Raw genomic sequence first — 20530 nt, 5'->3', positions numbered from 1 at the left:
ATCAGCCCAGAACTACACGGGAGGATCTTGTCAATGATCTCAAGGCAGCTGGGACCATAGTCACCAAGAAAACAATTGGTAACACACTACAACGTGAAGGACTGAAATCCTGCAGCGCCCGCAAGGTCCCCCTGCTCAAGAAAACACATACATGCCTGCCTGAAGTTTGCAAATTAATATCTGAATGATTCAGAGGACAACTGGGTGAAAGTGTTGTGGTCAGATGAGACCAAAATGGAGCTCTTTGGCATCAACTCGGCGTGTTTGGAGGAGGAGGAATGGAGGAGGAATGCTGCCTATGACCCCAAGAACACCATCACCACCGTCAAACATGGAGGTGGAAACATTATGCTATGGGGGTGTTTTTCTGCTAAGGGGACAACTTCACCGCTTAAAAGGGACGATGGACGGGGCCATGTACCGTCAAATCTTGGGTGAGAACCTCCTTCCCTCAGCTAGGGCATTGAAAATGGGTCGTGGATGGGTATTCAAGCATGACAATGACCCAAAACACACGGCCAAGGCAACAAAGGAATGGCTCAAGAAGAAGCACATTAAGGTCCTGGAGTGGCCTAGCCAGTCTCCAGACCTTAATCCCATAGAAAACCTGAGGAGGGAGCTGAAGGTTCGAGTTGCCAAACCTCAGCCTCAAAACATTAATAACTTGGAGAAGATCTGCAAAGAGGAGTGGGACAAAATCCCTCCTGAGATGTGTGCAAACCTGGGGGCCAACTACAAGAAACGTCTGACCTCTGATTGCCAACAAGGGTTTTGCCATCAAGAACTAAGTAATGTTTTGCAGGGGGGTCAAATAGTTATTTTCCTCATCAAAATGCAATTCAATTTCTAAAATTTTTGACATGTGTTTTTCTGGATTTTTTTGTTGTTATTCTGTCTCTCACTGTTCAAATAAACCTACCATTAAAATTATAGACTGATAATTTCTTTGTCAGTGGGAAAACATACAAAATCAGTAGGGGATCAAATACTTTTTTCCCTCATTGTACAGTGCCTTGCGAAAGTATTCGGCCCCCTTGAACTTTGCGACCTTTTGCCACATTTCAGGCTTCAAACATAAAGATATAAAACTGTATTTTTTTGTGAAGAATCAACAAGTGGGACACAATCATGAAGTGGAACGACATTTATTGGATATTTCAAACTTTTTTAACAAATCAAAAACTGAAAAATTGGCCGTGCAAAATTATTTAGCCCCCTTAAGTTAATACTTTGTAGCGCCACCCTTTGCTGCGATTACAGCTGTAAGTCGCTTGAGGTATGTCTCTATCAGTTTTGCACATCGAGAGACTGACATTTTTCCCATTCCTCCTTGCAAAACAGCTCGAGCTCAGTGAGGTTGGATGGAGAGCATTTGTGAACAGCAGTTTTCAGTTCTTTCCACAGATTCTCGATTGGATTCAGGTCTGGACTTTGACTTGGCCATTCTAACACCTGGATATGTTTATTTTTGAACCATTCCATTGTAGATTTTGCTTTATGTTTTGGATCATTGTCTTGTTGGAAGACAAATCTCCGTCCCAGTCTCAGGTCTTTTGCAGACTCCATCAGGTTTTCTTCCAGAATGGTCCTGTATTTGGCTCCATCCATCTTCCCCTCAATTTTAACCATCTTCCCTGTCCCTGCTGAAAAAAAGCAGGCCCAAACCATGATGCTGCCACCACCATGTTTGACAGTGGGGATGGTGTGTTCAGCTGTGTTGCTTTTACGCCAAACATAACATTTTGCATTGTTGCCAAAAAGTTACATTTTGGTTTCATCTGACCAGAGCACCTTCTTCCACATGTTTGGTGTGTCTCCCAGGTGGCTTGTGGCAAACTTTAAACGACACTTTTTATGGATATCCTTAAGAAATGGCTTTCTTCTTGCCACTCTTCCATAAAGGCCAGATTTGTGCAATATACGACTGATTGTTGTCCTATGGACAGAGTCTCCCACCTCAGCTGTAGATCTCTGCAGTTCATCCAGAGTGATCATGGGCCTCTTGGCTGCATCTCTGATCAGTCTTCTCCTTGTATGAGCTGAAAGTTTGGAGGGACGGCCAGGTCTTGGTAGATTTGCAGTGGTCTGATACTCCTTCCATTTCAATATTATCGCTTGCACAGTGCTCCTTGGGATGTTTAAAGCTTGGGAAATATTTTTGTATCCAAATCCGGCTTTAAACTTCTTCACAACAGTATCTCGGACCTGCCTGGCGTGTTCCTTGTTCTTCATGATGCTCTCTGCGCTTTTAACGGACCTCTGAGACTATCACAGTGCAGGTGCATTTATGCGGAGACTTGATTACACACAGGTGGATTGTATTTATCATCATTAGTCATTTAGGTCAACATTGGATCATTCAGAGATCCTCACTGAACTTCTGGAGAGAGTTTGCTGCACTGAAAGTAAAGGGGCTGAATAATTTTGCACGCCCAATTTCTCAGTTTTTGATTTGTTAAAAAAGTTTGAAATATCCAATAAATGTCGTTCCACTTCATGATTGTGTCCCACTTGTTGTTGATTCTTCACAAAAAAATACAGTTTTATATGTTTATGTTTGAAGCCTGAAATGTGGCAAAAGGTTGCAAAGTTCAAGGGGGCCGAATACTTTCGTAAGGCACTGTATGTGTCCTCTTGAAATCTTGAGTTAAACTCAGTAATCTGTCTGTCTAGAATATTGTTCCAAAATTGCCTCAGGTCACTGTCACTTTAGATGCTGGATGTTTTCCCTAATGGAGTTGTGACTAAACTGTCTGCCAATTTTACGGGCAGTTTTCGCTGCCATGATGAGCTCACATCCCAATTACTAATACTGTATTATGCTTAATCACCATCTCTTCAGTTAGCTTGAGAACTTTATCAAAGTCTCCCCCTGAGTTATCTCTGAATGTAGAAAAGCTGCTTTTGAGGATTTCAATTAAACCAAGTCCGTCACAGATAATGTAGAGCTTTGTAATCCCTTCGTAGCAAAATCACTAGTGTCAAACAATTTACTAAACGTGACTAACAGGAATAAAAACGTATTGTTCTGGATTTGTTGTAAGAGGTCACCTGCTTCTAATGTGGTTTGTCCACAAGCCTCCGAAAAATCTGCAAGAACCTCTAAAATGACGTCTAGCAGTAACAGCACTTTTACTCACAGACCCTGATTTTGAACTCCAGCGTACATCCGTGGATCTTTCTAGCTCGATACATAGTCTATTGGGATGCAACTCTTTCTGTACTTCTATGAATCCAGCATGTCTGTGGGATCCACTCATAAATGTGTGTAGCTGGTTTACTGTGTCAAAAAAGAGTACTGACATGTCCCGACACTTTCCGTCGTGCACAGAACCAAATTCAAAAGGTGGGAGTTGCAATGCACAACGCTTGCTTAAATGTTTGCTTTAGTAGGACATGTACCCCTCTTCTGTTCCCTGACATGACTGAAGTGCCATCGAAACAAAAACCCACACACAGAGTGGGCTCCAACTCCAGGGGTTGCAACACTTCATGTATTTTCTGACAACTTCCTTGTGCAGACTAATCAGCGGTTTCCATAAACCCAACACCTCTTTCTTAAATCATTCCAGCAAGAATGTATCGGATGCACACAGCAATAAGTTCTCGTTTCGATTGATCTTTATATTCATCTGCTAGTATGGCAAAATACGTGGAAGGCGCAGAATGAGCTTCATCTTTTATTCTGCACAGTAACAATGATGCTGCACACTCCAGCAACTCGTTCTGAATTTCAGGGCTCATAAGCGTGGCATTGTGAGATAGCTCATTCAGCCTGTTTTGTATTTCTGAGTCATACTTTGAGATGGAATGTAAGATTTCTAAAAAGTTAGCTTTGTTCGGTTTCTCTATGTCCTCTGAGTGGAATATCCTGCTCTGCACACATTAGAACAAAATCTATGACCGCTTTAACATGTGCACGATTTCTTTCTAGAAAATCCATGTTTACATCACCATGTATTTGGTTCAACACAGTGCCACAACTTCTAGGCTCATGGGTCGCCTTGTAGGATTCAAATTTTGCAAGGGCACTAGCATGTAATTTGCTATTCTCGTGTTTGCAGCAAGGATTTCTTGTGATTTACCAGTTTTTAAATCCATCTCGTACGAATTCGTACAAATTTGAATTCGACATGTTCCCCAGGAAAGTGCCTACAAAAATTACAATAAATTGCATCTTTTGCTTTACTATACTCAATCCACAGGAACTGGTCATACCACCTTGAAGAGAAGCAGCGTGATATGCCACTTTGCCAACTTTGGTTGACAGGCTGGTTCATCAACTGCAGACAAATCTGTCGGTGGACCTATTGCAGGCCCGCAGCATCAAGAACGAGAGGAGACGGTGGGGTAGGCAAGCATGCCTGGCTCAACGGGGCATTCGCGGTTGTGATGGCGATTGCGGTTGTTTCTATCCATCTGTTAATGCCTCATTCTGGAAGCTATTGATCTATAGATTGATCCAAATTATTTTCTGGCACACACTCTTTTTTTCTCCAGACGTCTTTTTTTAAAACCTAGCGATCGACATTTGGTTAACCATTGCTAGAACTACTAAATTACATTAGCTGGTGAGGCAATTCGAGTAAGCTAGCGTGGTAGAGCTTGCTAGCTTATGCGCTACAAAGTTTATCCACATTACATTGTTCAGGTAAACCACAGTATGATTATTTTCTTAAATGTAGCCAATAGTCGGAAGCCAACTTGTTTGTTGCGGACTATTTCTTTGTTATATTATATAAAAATTACCAATTGAAAATAAATCTCACAAACATTTATTTTAAACATGTAATAAAATAAATACAAATAAAATGTACACTGCTCAAAAAAATAAAGGGAACACTAAAATAACACATCCTAGATCTGAATGAATGAAATATTCTTATTAAATACTTTTTTCTTTACATAGTTGAATGTGCTGACAACAAAATCACACAAAAATGATCAATGGAAATCAAAATTTATCAACCCATGGAAGTCTGGATTTGGAATCACACTCAAAATTAAAGTGGAAAACCACACTACAGGCTGATCCAACTTTGATGTAATGTCTTTCAAACAAGTCAAAATGAGGCTCAGTAGTGTGTGTGGCCTCCACGTGCCTGTATGACCTCCCTACAACGCCTGGGCATGCTCCTGATGAGGTGGCGGATGGTCTCCTGAGGGATCTCCTCCCAGACCTGGACTAAAGCATCCGCCAACTCCTGGACAGTCTGTGGTGCAACGTGGCTTGGTGGATGGAGCGAGACATGATGTCCCAGATGTGCTCAATTGGATTCAGGTCTGGGGAACGGGTGGGCCAGCCTATAGCATCAATGCCTTCCTCTTGCAGGAACTGCTGACACACTCCAGCCACATGAGGTCTAGCATTGTCTTGCATTAGGAGGAACCCAGGGCCAACCGCACCAGCATATGGTCTCACAAGGGGTCTGAGAATCTCATCTCGGTACGTAATGGCAGTCAGGCTACCTCTGGCGAGCACAGCAGGGCTGTGCGGCCCCCCCAAAGAAATGCCACCCCACACCATGACTGACCCACCGCCAAACAGGTCATGCTGGAGGATGTTGCAGGCAGCAGAACGTTCTCCACGGCGTCTCCAGACTCTGTCACATCTGTCACATGTGCTCAGTGTGAACCTGCTTTCATCTGTGAAGAGCACAGGGCGCCAGTGACGAATTTGCCAATCTTGGTGTTCTCTGGCAAATGCCAAACGTTCTGCACGGTGTTGGGCTGTAAGCACAACCCCCACCTGTGGACGTCGGGCCCTCATACCACCCTCATGGAGTCTGTTTCTGACCGTTTGAGCAGACACATGCACATTTTTGGCCTGCTGGAGGTCATTTTGCAGGGCTCTGGCAGTGCTTCTCCTGCTCCTCCTTGCACAAAGGTAGCGGTCCTGCTGCTGGGTTGTTGCCCTTCTACGGCCTCCTCCACATGTACCTGTCTCCTGGTAGCGCCTCCATGCTCTGGACACTACGCTGACAGACACAGCAAACCTTCTTGCCACAGCTCGCATTGATGTGCCATCCTGGATGAGCTGCACTACCTGAGCCACCTGTGTGGGTTGTAGACTCCGTCTCATGCTACCACTAGAGTGAAAGTACCGCCAGAATTCAAAAGTTACCAAAACATCAGCCAGGAAGCATAGGAACTGAGAAGTGGTCTGTGGTCCCTACCTGCAGAACCACTCATTTATTGGGGGTGTCTTGCTAATTGCCTATAATTTCCACCTGTTGTCTATTCCATTTGCACAACAGCATGTGACATTTATTGTCAATCAGTGTTGCTTCCTAAGTGGACAGTTTGATTTCACAGAAGTGTGATTGACTTGGAGTTACATTGTGTTATTCAAGTGTTCCCTTTATTTTTTTGAGCAGTGTATTTTGAATAATAATAATAATAACTTTTTGGGGGTAGGCCTGAGATCAAACTGGGTAGGCCGTGGCTACGCCGCTGATTGCAGGGCCAGAGTATTGTGGACCTAGAGAAGGCTACTGAATTCAACGCTGGTAGGATCGACGAGTTAGAGAAGCTATAAACATCCTTGCAGGATAGTGTACAGAGGCTTTCTGTGAAAGTGGTCGACCTAGAGGGCAGAGGGGGTGGAGGCTGGTTCTCGCCCCACCGACATCTTCGCCAAGCTATTGAGGGATACAATGGGATCGGATGTTTTGGCTTCGGATCCGCAGTTGTCCCAGTACCTGGACTGGGCCAACGTCCTCGCCCAGTAATCACCTGTTGTCACAGTTTCAAGACCAAGGATCTTATCCTGCGTGTGGCTCGAATGAGGGGTAACCTGTTACATAAAGGACATCCATTCTGTGTGATATAGCGCCCGATGTGGCAAAGCATTGCGCCGGCTACAGAGAGGTCCTGAACAAACTCTACGAACTCCATCTTCGCCCAGCCTTGCTCTTCCCTGCCAGACTCAGAATTACCCCTCTTTCCGAATATACACCAATCCCCCGTGTGGGTTAGAGCACCTTGTCATTGTGTGTTAGTCTGCTCATGGACTCGAATCCATACTATGCCAAAATGGGTGAAACCTTATTAAACTGGGCTGCCGAGTGAAGTTTTATTCTCGCTATCGAATATGTAAGACGCAGAGCCGACCAATGGAGGGCGGTCAGAGCTCTCATTTAACGTTCATTTCACTGTCATTCCGGCTGGACGACTGATCTGTCGTTGGATTTCAGAGCGATGCCTGTTTTAGTGGCCTTCTAGGTTTGGTCTTTGACACTTTCGGATGGATATACATTAAATTCCCCAATTTTTTGGTTTTGTTTAGTTATTTATTTGTCAATTCTTACATTATTCTTATTATCATACCATTTATTTATTGTTTGCTGGGGACTGGTGGTGATGGTTGGGGCGGGGAGGGGCAAATGGGGTGGCATCAGACACCTGGATTGCAAGTTGGTGTTTTGTGCGGTTCTGTTTCTGTCATAGCCGTGGGCCGCTCTCCCAATTAGGTTCCCACCAGCCTTCTGTGGTGTTTGCGTTTATACGTGTAGGTGTGTGTTTATTTGTACGTTACATTTTTTTCTTTTAGCATTTTATTATTATTACGTATGTGTATATTTTAAATTAGTGTAGATTATTATTTTGGGGTATAAATGTTTGTAGATATGCGTGCGTGTGTGTGTGTGTGTATATTTATTTCTTTATTTATTTTAGATTGGGGTACATTTCATTTAGCAAAATCCTTGTTCCGATCTCCTAACCCACAACATGTAAATGTATTACTGTCTACATCGTTTGCTGATGGTTTATGTTTAGACCGGCATTGCTTAGCAATATAATCTTGCTGCTATATCTTGCTTATCTCGGGGATTGACCCAGCATGACACTTAAGTGCGCAATATGTTTAAATTGCAACGTATTCTGTTTTGGTTTATTAGATGCTAAATGAACACTTTATATGCAGGAGCCTCCTCTGTTCATATGTTAGTGGAAGTTCTAGGATAGTGAGAGGTGAACGTATAGTTGGGATTTTATTTTTGTTTTACCTCTTGTTCGAGGTCGCGCCGTGCATTTTTGGCATCGGCCAGACAATGTGTTTTTTATTTTTTATTTAAATAAATAAAAATTCTCTCCTATTTGTGTATGCCTGGTAAAGGTGGGTTGAGGGGGAGGGTAAATGTTGGGGGACAGGGTGGAGGGTAAGGGTGCTTGCCGGGGGGAGGGGTTGGTTGGATACTGCTCGGGTGTAGGTGCTACATATGCTGATTGTGATGGTTTTGTGCACTTCCTTACCTTTTTATTGAGTTACATGTTATGCAGGCCACCATAGAAACTACAAACGAGAGGAGGGCGGGGCTTACATTTACTTCCGTGAATTGTCAAGGGTTTAAACGAAGCAATTAAGAGAGGCAAGGTCCTAGCCCACTTGAAAGCACTCTCTTCTGATATTATATTTTTGCAAGAAACCCACCTGAAAAACAATTCTCATAGCAGACTTAAATGTAGGTGGGTGGAACAAGTGGTCTGGCACAAGAAGTTTACATACACCTCATCCAAATACATTTAAACTCAGTTTTTCACATTTTCTGACATTTAATCCTAGTAAAAATTCTGTTTTAGGTCAGTTAGGATCACCACTATATTTTAAGAATGTGAAATGACAGAATAATAGTTGAGAGAATGATTTATTTCAGCTTTTATTTCTTTCATCACATTCCCAGTGGGTCAAAAGTTTACAATTGGTATTTGGTAGCATTGCCTTTTAAATTGTTTAACTTCAGTCAAACATTTTGGATAGCCTTCCACAAGCTTCCCATAACAAGTTAAGTGAATTTTGGCCCATTCCTCCTGACAGAGCTGGTGTAACTGAGTCAGGTTTGTAGGCCACCTTGTTTGCACACACTTTTTCCATTCTGCCCACAAATGTTCTATAGGATTGAGGTCAGGGCTTTGTGATGGCCACTCCAATACCTTGACTTTGTTGTCCTAAAGCCATTTTACCACCACTTTTGAAGTATGCTTGGAGTCATTGTCCATTTGGAAGACCCATTTGCGACCAAGCTTTAACTTCCTGATTGTTGTCCTGAGATGTTGCTTCAATATATCCACATAATTTCCCTTCCTCATGATGCCATTTATTTTGTGAAGTTCACCAGTCCCTCCTGCATTAAAGCACCCCCACAACCCCCGTGCTTCATGGTTGGGATGGTGTTCTTCGGCTTGCAAGCATCCCTCTTTTTCCTCCAAACATAACGATGGTCATCAAATAGTTTTATATTTATGTTTCATCAGACCAGAGGACATTTCTCCAAAAAGTATGATCTTAGTCCCCATGTGCAGTTGCAAACCGTAGTCTGGCTTTTTTATGGCGGTTTTGGAGCAGTGGCTTCTTCCTTGCTGAGCGGCCTTTCAGGTTATGTTATGATGAACGTGGTACCTTCAGGCGTTTGGAAATTGCTTCCAAGGATGAGCCAGACTTGTGGAGGTCTACAATTGTTTTCTGAGGTGTTGGCTTACTACTTTTGATTTTCCCATGACATCAAGCAAAGAGGCACAGAGTTTGAAGGTACACCTTGAAATACATTCACAGGTACACCTACAATTGACTCAAATTATGTCAATTAGCCTATCAGAAGCTTCTAAAGGCATGACATTATTTTCTAGAATTTTCTAAGCTGTTTAAAGAATATTTGAACATAAACACCATCAAGCGCTATGATGACACTGGCTCTCATGAGAACCACCACATGAGAGGAAGACCCAGAGTTACTGCAGAGGATAAGTTCATCAGAGTTACCAGCCTCAGAAATTGCAGCCCAAAAAAATGCTTCACAGAGTTCAGGTAACACACACATCTCTACATCAACTGTTCAGAGGACACTGTGTGAAACAGGCCAACATGGTCAAATTGCTGCAAAGAAACCACTATTAAAGGACACCAGTAATAAGAAGAGACTTGCTTGGGCCAAGAAACACGAGTAATGGACATTAGATGACCGGTGGAAATCTGTCCTTTGGCCTGATGAGTCCAAATTTGAGATTTTTGGTTCAAACCGCAGTGTCTTTGTGAGATGCAGAGTAGGTGAATTGATCATCTCTGCATGTGTGGTTCCCTCCGTGAAGCATGGAGGAGGTGTGGGGGTGTTTTGCTACTGACACTGATTTATTTAGAATTCAAGGAACACTTAACCAGTGTGGCTACCACAGCATTCTGCAGCTATATGCCATCCCATGTCTGTTATAGTTGAAGTGTACATATGATGAAAATTACAGGCCTCTCTCATCTTTTTAAGTGGGAGAACTTGCACAATTGGTGGCTGACTAAATACTTTTTTGCCCCACTGTATGTGTATTTTCATAATGTTGATGTCTTCACTATTACTCTACAATGTAGAAAATAGTCAAATTAAAGAAAAACCCTTGAATGAGTAGGTGTGTCCAAACTTTTGACTGGTTGTGTACTTTTCAACCAGTGGAGGCTGCTGATGGGAGGACGGCTCATAATAATGCAATGGCATCAAACCATGTGTTTGATGTATTTGATACCATGCCACGTATTACACTCCGGCAATTACCACGAGCCCGTCCTCCCCAATTAAGATGCCACCAACCTCAGATGTTTGCAAATACTTAGCATGTTAGCTAACCCTTCCCGTAACCCTTCAACCTAACCCTAACCTTAACCCCTAGTCTAGCTAACTTTCATCACGTAGCTGACTTTAGCCACTACAAATTGGAATTCATAACATATTATACGTATTGCAAATTCGTATCATTAACCAGTAACATATCATACGAAATGGATGATGGACTTCCACAAATTAATACATACCGTGCTAAACGTAACATATCGTACTACACTGAACAAAAAATATAAACGCAACATGTAAAGTGTCCCATGTTTCATGAGCTGAAATGAAATATCCCGAAATGGTCCATATGCACAAAAAGCTTTTTTCTCTCAATTTTTGTGGACACATTTGTTTACATTCCTGTTTGTGAGCATTATCTTTGCCAATATAATCCATCCACCTGACAGGTGTGGCATATGAGGAAGCTGATTAAACAGCATGATCATTATACAGATGCGCCTTGTGCTGGGGACAATAAAAGGCCACTCTAAAATGTGCAGTTTTGTCACACAACACAATGCCACAGATGTCTCAAGTTGAGGGAACATGCAATTGTAATGCTGACTGCAGGAATGTCCATCAAAGCTGTTGCCAGAGAATGCAATGTTAATTTCTGTACCATAAGCCGCCTACCAGGTTATTTTTTAGAATTTGGCAGTACATCCAACCTGTTTTACGTACATATGGCGTCGTGTGAGCGAGCGGTTTGCTGATGTTCACATTGTGAACAGAGTGCCCCATGGTGGCGGTGGGGTTACAGTATGAGCAGGCATAAACTACGGACAATGAACACAATTGCATTTTATCGATGGCAATTTGAATGCACAGAGATACCATGACGAGATCCTGAGGCCCATTGTTATGCCATTCATCCGCCACCATCACCTGATGTTTCAGCATGATAATGCAAGGCCCTATGTCACAAGGATCTGTGTACACAATTCCTGCAAGCTGAAACAGTCCCAGCTCTTCCATGCCCTGCATACTCACCAGACATGTCACCCATTGAGCATGTTTGGGATGCTCTGGATCAATGTGTACGACAGCGTGTTCCAGTTCCCACCAATATCCAATACCTTCACACAGCCATTGAAGAGGAGTGGGACAACATTCCACAGGCCACAATCAACAGCCTGATCAACTCTATGCAAAGGGAATGTGTCACGCTGCATGAGTCAAATGGTGGTCACATCAGACACTAACTGGTTTTCTGATCCACGTCCCAACTTTTTAAAATTTAAGATCTATATTCCCAGTCGTGAAAAATCCATAGATTAGAGCCTAATGCATTTATTTCACTTGACTGAAAAATCTTTGAAATTGTTGCATGTTGCGTTTATATTTTTGTTCAGTCTAATTTGAGTGTACCATAATTTTGTTTACCATGTAAGTCCAGGTTGTTGTTGAAACCTTGAGCTGATACGTCGATGGAACCTCATCTGACGTGACACCCCTCTCTTTGTTTCGGCTTTACTGATGCCCTACATTAATTATAGTATTTCATTAGTTGTGACAAGACTGCATTTTTAAAGTAAGTCTGTGTGGCTGTGTCAGTTAAATTATATTCTGAAGCATTACGGTAATAATGTGAAGATAGAAACCCTAGAAAGACCACACGAGGGCAGCAACACACAAGTAATCGTCACTAATTAAAGTGTTTCCAGATTTCTATTAAATATGACCTATAATTACTTACAATATGAGTGAAATAGTTTTCTTTCCAAAAAAGTGTAATTAAGAATGTTAAAAAGCAGCTTGTCTGTGTTGGAATGGTGTGTGCGTATACCGGTCATTAAAAATATGAATGCGGGTACTAGACTGCTGTTTGGCCAGCTCTTCTTCCTCTAGACTGCTGATTGGCCAGCTCTTCTTCCTCTAGACTGCTGATTGGCCAGCTCTTCTTCCTCTAGACTGCTGTTTGGCCAGCTCTTCTTCCTCTAGACTGCTGATTAGAGGAAGAAGAGCTGGCCAGACTGTTGATTGGCCAGATCATCCTCCTCTGGAGTATTACATCATAGTCTATGAGGAAATAGCAATACTTTTTTTAACTGTCTGTTTGCGATAGTTTTTTTCTCAAATGTATGCTTTGGCCACAAGTACAAGTATAGCACGAGTCAACAACACTATATGGGTATGAGTTAACAGAAAATTAACTTTTTAAAAGTGTGATTTTCACTGAAAAGTTACTTTAAATAAACAGACTGTCAAAACTTCACACGTGTTAAAGCATGAAACACACTGAGAATCTCACAGCCAATAGACTGCCAATAGGTACTCATCACAGTGGGAGGTTGTTCCTTCTCTTGCTAGAACTAAAGTGGTACCTGCTGCGTAAGGTGTGCCAACCCGGTAGCAACAAACCTACCGATTAGGGACAAGAACTGTGACTTGCTTTACTCTCCGGAGAAGGGTGCCTTTGAAATGAGTGATAACTGGAGTGGTGTTTGTAGTTGTGTGATACCAGTCGTTTGGTGCAACGCAGACCCAGTGGAGACGGTGGTGAAACAGAGAAGACACTGTCTGTACTACTGAGTTTTAATGTAGCGTTTTTACTAGATAAAGTCAAGTTAGGATATGTCAGTTATCCCGCGACATCTTTTGTCCTGAACCCATTACGGTGTTTTAGATGTCAAGCTTATGGTCATGTGGCAGCAGTGTGTAGGAGGGAGATTCCTAGATGTGAGAAGTGTGCAGGAGGACATGAGACCAAGGAATGTGTAGCATCTGTGTAAAAAGTTGTGTTTGTAAACTGTAGGGGCTCCCATGGTGCTGGAGATCAGAGGTGTCCAGTGAGAGAAACGCATCAGAGCTTTTGGTGTTCGTGGCCATGGCTGTCAACTGTACCGCAGGAATGAAACGTAAATCACAGAGGATAGATGTTGTGGTGGCAGCTGAAGAGAAGTACTTAGGTGTATGAGATTTTACTGCAGAAGAGTTACAAGGTGTTTTGAACGATAGTGTCCTGTCCTCCCAGGCTGCTAGCCTGGTGTAGGATCTGATAGGGCCAAAGTAGTGGAATAGTGATGAGATTTTAATGGGTGTAGGGTTAGTTGGTAGGGCATTTTTCCCCCCCATACTACAGAATAGTAAACTAACACACAGCCAATACAGTAGGTGACGGCATGCACCTGTAACATTTGTTTGCGGACCGCCATATTACCAAAGAAGAATTCATCCACGGATGAGCCAGTCACACTTAATGTGCAATGTAGGCTATGGGATGGTGGATAGCTAAGTACTTCCTCCAAGATAAGTGTCCACTGTGTAGCTAGTATTGTCATTGTAATTAAATCCCAATGGATTAGCTAGTTTCCATGAAATAGCTGCCGAGTTAGTGCAGTGTCCTTATGTTGCGCTAGCTAGCGAATATGCTAACAGACACTAGCTAGCTAAACATTTGGCTATGGGCTGGCACCTTTGGGATTATGGCGATTGAATTCAAGCATTTCTTCGTCATCTTGCTAGGTAGTTATCTAGCGGTGGCCATCTGGCTAGTATCAACAAAGATTTGTATAACTAACTCAAGATAGACCAGAGCCTGTCATTTCCAATGGGTGCAAATGAATCACAGTGAACAGAACAAGAAAGGTCAATGAGGTGGGCAGAGCCAAGCACAAGCTAGAGAGATCCTATTGGCGCGGTCTAGCATGTATTTGCATATTTCCATTAGGGAACGCCTACTATGTGAAGCACGTGTGTGCAATAACTCAATACGCCCTTGCACTCCCTCTAAAGAATTTTTTGAAAATTTGTCAAAGAGTATAGTCTACGTACTTAGTCCACTCTGTTTGTAATAGATTGTAGTTTTGGAAATAGAAAACTGTATTGAGATAAACATTTTCATCAATGAGACAATTTGCAGAATGTCGTCCAAATTCCATCTCGCTCCATCTTCTCCCACTGCTGGCCACTAGGCTTCCTCTCTTCACCATATTTGGTAGTGAGTGGAAACGCCAATCGGATGCTTCACATTTATATATCTGGTGAAATATCTTGCTCATTGTTCTATCTGTGGTATCAACAAAGGTTTTCTACAAAACAACAACATTCGTGCATATAGCTTGGATTTTAGACCCTGAGCAATACACACAGATAGGCATTGCCAAACAACTGAGATTGAGATTTGAGTCTGTATGTTGGCCGCAGCCTCTCTATGTTAGTGATCGCTGTTTAACAGTCTGATGGCCTTGAGATAGAAGCTGTTTTTCAGTCTCTCGGTCCCAGTTTGTTGCACCTGTACTGACCTCGCCTTCTGGATGATAGCGGGGTGAACAGGCAGTGGCTCAGGTGGTTGTTGTCCTTCATGATCTTTTTGGCCTTGCTGTGACATCGGGTGCTGTAGGTGTCCTGGAGGGCAGATAGCTTGTCCCGGTGATGCGTTGTGCAGACTGCACTACCTTCTGGAGAGTCTTGCGGTTGAGAGCCGTGCAGTTGCCGTACCAGGCGGTGATACAGCCCGACAGGATGCTCTCGATTGGGCATCTGTAAAAGTTTGAGGGTTTTAGGTGAAAAGCCAAATTTCTTCAGCCTCCTGAGTTTGAAGAGGCGCTGTTGCGTCTTCTCCACGCTGTCTGTGTGGGTGGACCATTTCAGTTTGTCCGTGATGTGTATGCCGGGGAACTTTAAAAAATGTTCCACCTTCTCCACTACTGTTCTGTCGATGTGGATGGGGGGGGGTGCTCCCTTTGCTGTTTCCTGAAGTCCTCGATCATATCCTTTGTTTTGTTGACTTTCCTGACACCACACTCCGAGGGCCCAGTCCCTCCTTGTAGGCAGTCTCGTCATTGTTGGTAATCAAGCCTACCACTGTTGTGTCGTCTGCAAACTTGATGATTGAGTTGGAGGCATGCATGGCCACGCAGTCATGGGTGAAAAAGGAGTACAGGAGAGGACTGAGAACGCACCCTTGTGGGGCCCCAGTGTTGAGGATCAGCGGAGTGGAGATGTTGTTTCCTACCTTCACCACCTGGGGGCGGCCAGTCAAAGTCCAGGATCCAGTTGCACAGGGCGGGGTCGAGACCCAGGGTCTTAATGATGAGTTTGGAGGGTACTATGGTGTTGAATGCTGAGCTGTAATCAATGAACAGCATTCTTACATAGCTATTCCTCTTGTCCAGATGGGATAGGGCTGTGTGCAGTGTGATGTCGATTGCATCATCTGTGGACCTATTGGGGCGGTAAGCAAATTTGAGTGGGTCTAGGGTATCAGGTAGGGTGGAGGTGATATGATCCTTGACTAGTCTCTCAAAGCATTTCATGCTGACAGAAGTGAGCACTATGGGATGATAATAATTTAGTTCAGTTACCTTAGCTTTCTTGGGAACAGGAATAATGGTGGTCATATTGAAGCATGTGGGGACAACAGACAGGGATAGGGATTGATTGAATATGTCTAAACACACCAGCCAGTTGGTCTGCGCATGCTTTGAGGACACGGCTAGGGATGCCGACCCAGATGGCAGCCTTGCGAGGGTTAACATGTTTAAATGTTTACTCACGTTGGCCACGGAGAAGGAGAGCCCACAGGCTTTGGTAGTGGGCCGTGTCAGTGGCACTGTATTGTCCTCAAAGCGAGCAAAAAAGTTGTTAAATTTGTCTGGGAGCAAGGCGTCAATGTTCACGACAGGGCTGGTTTTCTTTTTGCAATCCGTGACTGTCTGTAGACCCTGCCACATACGTCTTGTGTTTGTGCCGTTGAATTGGGACTCTACTTTGTCTCTATACTGACTCTTTGCTTGTTTGTTTGCCTTGCAGAGTGAATAACTACACTGTTTGTATCCGGTCATGTTTCTAGTCTCCTTGCCATGATTAAAAGCGGTGGTTTGCGCTTTCAGTCACTGAGTCAGCGTATACGTCAATGTTGTCTGAGACTAACATATCCCAATCCATGTGATGGAAGCAATCTTGAAGCGTGGAATCCGATTGGTCAGGCCAGCTTTGGATAGACCTGAGCACGGGTGTTTCTTGTTTTAGTTTCTGCCTATAGGCGAGGAGCAACTAAATGGAGTCATGGTCAGATTTGCCGAAGGGAGGGAGTGGAAGGGCCTTGTATGTGTCACGGAAGTTAGAGTAGCAATGGTCGAGAACACAACCAGATCTTGTAGCGCATTCGATATGCTGGTAAATTTTAGGTAGCCTTGTTTTCAGATTAGCTTTGTTAAAATCCCAAGATACAATAAATGCAGCCTCGGGATATATGGCTTCCAGTTTACATAGAGTCCAGTGAAGTTCTTTCAGGGCCGACGAGGTATCTGCTTGGGGTGGGCGACTATAATCGAAGAGAATTCTCTTGGGGGATAATGCGGTTCAGCATTTCATTGTAAGGAATTCTAGGTCAGGTGAACAAAATGACTTGAGTTCCTGTATGTTATGATTGCACCATAAGTTGTTAATCATAAGGCATACACCCCCGCTCTTCTTACCAGAGAGATGTTTGTTTCTGTCGACGCAATGCATGAAGAACCCAAGTGACTGTACCGACTCTGACAACATATCCCGAGTGAGCCATGTTTCCGTGAAACAGAGAATGTTACAATCTCTGATGTCTCTCTGGAAGGCAACTCATGCCCTAATTTCGTCCACCTTGTCTAGAGATTGGACATTGACGAGTAATATGCTCAGAAGCGGTGGATGGTGTGCTTTCCTTCTAAGTCTGACCAGTAGTCCGCTCTGTCTGCCTCTCCTGCGGTGACTATGTTTTGGGTCGGCCTCTGGGATTAGATCCCATGTCCAGGGTGGTCCGAACAAAGGATCCGCTTCGGGAAAGTTGTATTACTGGTCGTAATGTTGGTAAGTTGACGTAGCATTAATATCCAATAGTTCTTCCCGGCTGTATGTAATAACACTTGGGATTTTCTGTAAATACATAAAAAAATATTTACTGCATAGTTTCCTAAGAACCTGAAGAGAGGTGACCATCTCTGTCAGCGCCATCTTGTTCATTTTATTTGTAATGGAAGTGAGAGTCATGATCAACAGCTATCTCAGGAGAATCAAAGAGTTGGAATACAAACTAAATATACAAGGAGCTCCAAAAGTATCGGGATAGTCAAAATGTTTGGTTGTTGTTTTGGCTCTGTACTCCACTTTGGATTTGAAATGATGCAATGACTATGAGGTTAAAGTGTAGACTGTCAGCTTAATTTGAGGGTATTTTCATACATATCGGGTCAACCGTTTAGAAAGTACATCACTTTTTGTACATTGTCGTCCCCCCCCTCCATTTTAGTGGATTTTAAAAAAATGTATTTATCCATGAGTATATTTTATATCGCCTATGAACATAATGTGACATTTTACATTCCACCAACAAGTGCAAACTGCTGTTCCACGCGGTATTTTTGTGTCAGAATTGGATTATCAGTGCTGCATTCTGCTGTTGTCTTTCGTTTTGTTGTTTTTGCCCATTCTTTTGCTATGCCCCCCCACACACACACACACATTCTGTCACATTTTGAATGTCTTTGTTTTATCCTTTTCTCTCCATAATCCTTGTTTTATTGCGCTGTGCCCTTGATATATCCTTTGTGTTGCAGTAATTGCTGCTGTAAATCAATGTAACAGGACTTGAATAGCTTAATTCATTCCAGGGGATTCGTTGTATTGTCAACATGGATGATCGAACGGAGAAGTTATTCATTGTTTCCGTTATTTTATATAGATTTAATTACAATAACAAAACAAACATGGATACATTTAAGATATTGCACTGAAACAAATGATAAGCAACTACAACAAAATGTCAATAAATGCAAGCAGCAATACATTTCAAATCAAATGTTAGTCGTGAAACGCTTACTTACAAGCCCTTAAACCAACAATGCAGTTATGAAAAATCCCCCCAAAACTAAGAAATAAAGTAACAAATAATTAAAAAGCAGCAGTAAAATAACAATAGCGAGGCTATTGGGGTACCGGTACAGAGTCAGTGTGCGGGAGCGCTGTACATGTCTTTTTTTTTAGTTATTTTAACTTTGATTTAGGCTCTTACCATTGATGTAGTCTAGGCTATTCTCTTATGCATGATTCCTCAACTGTCTGATCTGGGCTAACTACTGTAGCTGAGCCTGCAGATTATCTTACATAACAGACTGATTGATTTCCTGAGCGTGTATCCTAGTGTAGGCCACTTTGATGTTATCCAGAATTTACGATGAATTCCCCCCGGGACGACGGGTTGAAGTTTTTCACATCACATCGGGTAACTCTCATCACCACAATCCTGACTGTCAGCATCACCGTCTGACTGCGGTGACCCCCTTCTCTCCTTATTTCCTCTCTCTCTCTTCCAATTAGTGGGACGTAGGGATGAGGGGTGGGTGACCGGCAGACGGGAGTCTTCTTTAAACGCCTTTTATTAGGTCGGCCAATATGGTGTGTGCCACTAACTCCCCTGACGGGATTTAATGTAATTATAGGATTACAGTTGTCGGACAGCACTGCAGCCGGGGAATATTTACTACCAATTGAGGTGTTTTAAGTGTATATACACTGATTCACTGCGAGGTCATCTTTAAATAACGGAACCATATGAACATTATTAATCCTGACTTGTTGACATCGATTAATCAACTACATCGGAAGCTAGATACAGAACAACCTTCGAGGTAGTATCTCGAGCGCATTACGCACGACGGGAGGTACACAGTCGCTCTTCATTCAGAAGATGAAAACTCTCAAATCGACACAGAGGGGGATATAAAGCATTACTGCGGAATACCAAGGATTTGGTAAGTTTGGAGGACGCTTTTTTAACATCCTTTGCCCCCAGGTTTAAAACAAGGAGTGCGAAATTGTGGGGAACGTTTGGAGTGCAAACGTGCAGAGGCATAGTGTGCATGTTACAAACCTGTTAAGGATGTGACCCTTTTTTTAAATTTTCGCCTAAAATGGCATACCGAAATCTAACTGCCTGGTAGATCAGGACCTGAAGCAAGGATATGCATGTTCTTGATATCATTTGAAATGAAACACTTAGACGTTTTTGGAAATGTGAAATGAATGTAGGAGAATATAACATATTAGGTCTGGTAAAATATAATACAAAGAAAAAACATACTTTTTTTGTACTTTGTACCATCATCTTTGAAATGCAAGAGAAAGGCCATAATGTATTATTCCAGCACAGGCTAAATTTCGATTTTGCACACTAGATGGCAGCAGTGTATGTTATAGGTTTTAGACTGATCCAATGAACCATTGCATATCGGTTCAAAATATTCTATCAAGACTGCTCAAATGTACCTAATTGGTTTATTAATACATTTTCAAAGTTCATAATTGTGCACTCTCCTCAAACAATAGCATGGTATTATTTCACTGTAATAGCTACTGTAAATTGAACAGTGCAGATAGATTAACAATAATTTAAGCTCTAGCATTTTAACCCCATTCCTGAAAGCTAAGACTCTCTGGAACATGGACATGCCTTCTGTTTTCCTCTATGATCAATTTGTCGCACATAAGAATATAGTTGAATAGCCCTGTCATGGCCCTTCTAAGGACAGCCGTTCCATTCCCGGTTTTAATTAAATGATTCAATTTGTGCAAAATGATGGAATTCACATGCCATTTCTGTTGGCACTGAAATCTCTCCATAATAACTATGCGTCGATGGTATGTTAACTTTTTATGATTAGGGAAAGTAACCATGAGGGGAGGACGAAGCCTGTGTAAAATGTAATCCAGTAAATAGGCTACGTGGTTGAGTTACATAGCCTCTACACATGATGTCATAGAAATATACAAAGTAGACCTGTTAGTAAGCTACATTTCAATAAAAACATCTATTCGGATTTGAAAGCAAAGTGAGTCACAAGGAATATGCTATACAAATTAAATCACAACATATGGTTATTATATTTTTTATGAACATCTTGCTGTGTCCTTTTTGACAGAACTGTTGCCGGAGCATCAAACGAGAGGACGATTAGGAA

This window comes from Oncorhynchus mykiss, chromosome 32, assembly GCF_013265735.2.
Source record: "Oncorhynchus mykiss isolate Arlee chromosome 32, USDA_OmykA_1.1, whole genome shotgun sequence".
In the NCBI taxonomy this organism is placed as follows: Eukaryota; Metazoa; Chordata; class Actinopteri; order Salmoniformes; family Salmonidae; genus Oncorhynchus; species Oncorhynchus mykiss.
The sequence above is the reverse complement of the archived record's forward strand: the minus strand, read 5'-3'. Positions refer to the sequence as shown.